The sequence below is a fragment of the Hypomesus nipponensis genome, chromosome 2 (genome assembly GCF_054491055.1).
Source record: "Hypomesus nipponensis isolate SF chromosome 2, ASM5449105v1, whole genome shotgun sequence".
Lineage (NCBI taxonomy): Eukaryota > Metazoa > Chordata > Actinopteri > Osmeriformes > Osmeridae > Hypomesus > Hypomesus nipponensis.
This window is the reverse complement of record NC_140362.1, coordinates 14,063,109-14,067,500: the sequence shown is the minus strand read 5'-3', so window position 1 is coordinate 14,067,500 and position 4,392 is coordinate 14,063,109. Positions and strand designations below refer to the sequence as shown.

Here is a 4,392-nt window from a genome sequence, read left to right as displayed (position 1 = left end):
GGGGGATGCCCTTTCAGACTGGCACCCCACCGGGCAACTGCAAGCCCTACCCCCTCCTCCACCACGAGTACACACTACCTATACACTACTTACAACACACTAACTACTACATACTTTCTTGTACACTCTACTTACTATACACTACCTAGTACACACTACCCACAATACCTTATATACACTATATAGTAAACATTACCTACTATACACTACCTAGTGCACACTACATTATCTACCACTATCTAACACACACTACCACACTAGAGTACTTCCTCCCCCACAACCTAGTCCAAACTACCTAGTGCACACTACCTACTCTTCACTAATTAGCACACAACCAAAACAGCAGAACAACACGGTCAGAGCTGACAGAAATATTAGTTAGTGCTATGCCATTTAACCCACTTCCTTCTCTCCCTATATTACTCTGCCTGCCTCTCTTCCTGCTTCTCTCTCTATTGTCTCTCTGCCTGGGTCTGTCTGCCTCTATGTTTGTCTCTCTGCCTGGGTCTGTCTGCCTCTATGTTTGTCTCTCTGCCTGGGTCTGTCTGCCTCTGTTTGTCTCTCTGCCTGGGTCTGTCTGCCTCCCTGCCTGCCTCCCTGTCTGCCTCTCTGCCTGTCTCTCTGCTTGTCTCTCTACATACCTCTATGCCTGCCTCTCTGCTTGTCTCTCTGCCTGTCTCTCTTCTTGTCTCTCTGTCTGCCTCTCTGCTTGCCTCTCTGGCTGCCTCTCTGGCTGCCTCTCTACATACCTCTCTGCCTGCCTCTCTGCTTGTCTCTTCGTCTGCCTCTCTGCCGGCCTCTTTGCCTGTCTCTCTGCTTGCCTGCCTGCTGTGGAATGTGACTGAGGGACTATTCATCCACAGGGTTAAAAAATGCATTTCTGTCTCCACAAAGCACTGCCTTGTCCTCATTGTCACACACAGACCCATAAAACACTTCCACATTCAAACCCCAAAAAGATGAAATTGCTCATTTCCCTCCTACACGCCCAGAAATGAGGGCCAACGACAAGAACCTTTTGAATAAAAAACGTAGATGCAGTTCAGTTCAGTTTCTAGGTGATAAGCAGCGCACAGATGAAAAAGCTAAACACACAATCTACTTACGGAGCCCTGTTGACAGAGCTCCAGAACTGTGGCCCTCATTTACCAGTGTGAGCAGAGCAAACCTCACCCCACCGAAGGGGCCAATCAAACAGTAAGCCCCTCTCGGTCTTGAGAGAATCACTGTGTGCGTGATCTCCATAAGGATAAAGAAACAGGCTTTCTCATGCACTCTCCTGCTTACTGTAACATCTGCATTTTCTTTTTTGTACAGCAGCTCTAGAGAGCGAGTGTGGTGTGCTGTGAAGAGAAGACGACCTGTTCAAGCAAGACTCCTACATGATGTGGAGATCTTAGTCATGCATGCCTGTCGCCTTGCTTCCTGTTTATCCCTGTCTCTGCATTTCCTCTATTTCATTTATGATTACAGCCATCAGTCAATAGAGTTCCCTGAAAATGTTTTAGGATGGTAATACTGTTAATCATTACTGATTATAGCCAACAGACCTTAGATATGCCCGTTACTGAACGCAAGTGTTATAGAGTGAGACGTGTGTTTATCATAAAAGCAACAATGGCAGCTTGTAGTTCCTGTCTGTGGCAACAGGTGGCGCTAGAGAGTGTAAACACTCCAGCTACATACTACAGTACAGTCCAGAGGGGAATAAGACAGTTATGTCATCAAGTGTGTCACACGAACACACTGTGTCCAGACACTAGTGACCACAGCAAAGGGGAGGGAGAGAGAGAGAGAGAGAGAGAGAGAGAGAGAGAGAGAGAGAGAGAGAATGAATTATGTGAATGATTTTACATTGTGCAGAGCAGACAGTAGGCCTACTGAGATTAGGTGACAGTTGTAAGATGACCAGGTGACTAATACCATAGAACGAACCCAGTCTGAGGTTACCATGGTAAATATTTCACTGAGAAGTCTGCTTCTGTCTGTCATGCTTGGGTGCAAGTGATTATGTGGTGCAAGTATCATTGTTTTTCCTGTACTCTCAATTATTGTACATGCTTCTCCATTCCAACTGACATGATCCCAGTGTAACCCAAGCGTGGTAAATGATAAATGTATGATAACCTCCCATGTTGTCAGTTTGCCACCTCGAATCTCTTTTACAACAATCGTGTCGGCCCCGGATCAGTCAGCCCGATCCTGTAATTTCATATCATACCCGTCAAACTGGCAGCACAATGTGAACACACCCTCCAAATAACGAATACTTATCATTGAATAGACACTTCCTCACCGTTCAAACAGTATGTCCTTCACTATCGACCAGTCTAGGTGTCCCAGTGCTGAGAGCAGAGGAATATTTCCAACGGAAATCTACTTCTTATTGGCTATCGTCGTTGTTAATTACCCTAAATCTATGCCAAACTCCAACCATGTTAGTTGTTCTTATCTTCTACTTTGGTAGGCTATCGAGTACAGGTTCGACGTCCCTCCCTCTTTCTCTATCCAGCTTCTCACTCGTTTTCCCCCTTTCTCGTTTGCCGTTTCGTTTAGAATGTAGAGCACCCGCGTGACGTCCAGTGTAACTCTGCACTGAGGACAAGCAACTCGAGGGTGAGAAAAAGGGAAAAAGAAAACACCAAAGTTGTCCAGACACCCACTCGCATATTCACTTGATTGTTGTTTGCTACAGCGACCAACTTTATAGATTACACTACCCACTTTTTGGTAATTAAGCAGAGGTTTAGTCTATTTAGTCTATAAAATAGATCACATTTTGGGGAAATGCTACCAATGCGAACAAACCAACATAATTCCATTGTAGGGTATTTTAACTGGCCAACTGTTAACCTAACCACAGGATAGGGTTGTTGGTCAAGTAACAATATCTAACCATAGATAATCAAATTGGGTAGGCTACTACATATTTTCATAATATGTTATGAGAAGCGACACAATTGTCCCAAAGGATTAAAAAAAAACACCATGCGCCATCCTACAATCTGCGCCGCTGACGTTATGGTGGTATTAGTAAACTAATCCTTAATCATTTTATCAATGCCATAGTTACACATGAGCAGTAAAATATACTTAATATTGTTGTAAAATGGCAACTGATATGCTCAACAACGTCATTAGGCTACTTTGTGACAGACTATTAAACCCCCCCCCCCCCTCTTCTCTCTTTCTGTCGTTCTCCCTCTCTGTCATGCTGCATCTAAATGTAGGTTACAGGAAGACTAGGCAACTCGTTCATTATAACAGCATAATGGGCTGCATAAAAATGGCAATAGTAAGCTTATGGCAATGTATACTGGTTAAAAGTTAGGCGCATAACATGTTTCGAACACCCCCACCCCTAAACGCTTCTCGCCCCCCCCCCCCCCCTCTTCACCCCCTCCCCCGCCACATGTTTTTGTATCCCCCACACAGACTCTAATAGCTAATGAGCTTCAACTCCAAATTTCAGAAATTCAAAATGTTCAGGATTTGAGCAGCTCATCAAAGGAATTGCAGGATTACGTTAATGTTGCCATGACCCTCCGCAGCCCATGACAACCAAGGCACGTCTATTTTATATCTGGGACATTCGACTTCCTAATATGGATGTGCTTCCCTCAATCTCTGTGTGGATTAGATCAGACAACGACAAGTAATAAACATGTAGGCTATATGGTCCCAAAATACATTTAACGAATCACCTCCAAATAACCAAATTTCTCTTGTTCCAACACTCTTAATACATTCGGTACGGTGTGCTAGGATATAAAAGTAGCCTACACTACATAATAATCTCAACATGAGAAAACAAGGACTAAAGCCAATCACATTTCCAAGCAGACGACAATGATAAGTCTATCCACGTTGCACATCTACGATAGCCTATTATTTAAAGTTTATCATCTGTCGTTTGTGTCTATCAACTGTCTGGTCATTTTCGATCCGTATTCGCTTTGATCAGTCTCAAGGCGAAACGCAAGAATGAGGCAACGCAACAAAAACATTGAGTTACGTACCTGTTTGTGAGTGATAAAATTATCCTGGAGACTAGCGAAGAAAAGACAATCGCGAAGGTGAAAGCATGCGCTGTATGCTGAAGTGCATATGATTGAGAGAGTCGAAACCACTAGTCTGTAGGGGACCCGTCTCCGGTCTTCGACTCTTGACGCACGAACTCCCCAAACCACCTCGAATACAACAATACAATCGAAGACAAAAGTACCGGTAGATTATTCGCCCGCAACAATTTAACACATTGCCCGGCAAAAGCAAACAGCATATATCTGTTCGCCTACACCGTGTTATCATAAAACACCTTTTTTGTGGCAGCGGATGGTCTCTCCCGCATTAAATGAACTATCCACTATTGTCAGCACAAACTTCTTAATA

The 4,392-nt window shown here is 44.0% G+C and overlaps 1 protein-coding gene across 2 annotated transcripts in view; it reads right to left on the bottom strand.

Moving 5' to 3' along the window:
* The window catches only part of LOC146300930 (zinc finger protein 516-like), a 25,584-nt gene extending 21,443 nt beyond the window's left edge, over window positions 1–4,141 (bottom strand). The window contains exon 1 of one of the 2 annotated variants that reach the window (XM_084707615.1): window positions 4,020–4,141. The gene's annotated coding sequence lies outside the window, so the exon portion shown is untranslated. Of the gene's footprint in view, window positions 1–2,296; window positions 2,508–4,019 lie in introns of those variants that run through there. The other variant, XM_084707607.1, reaches the window with a different exon arrangement.
* Window positions 4,142–4,392: the final 251 nt, after the last annotated feature.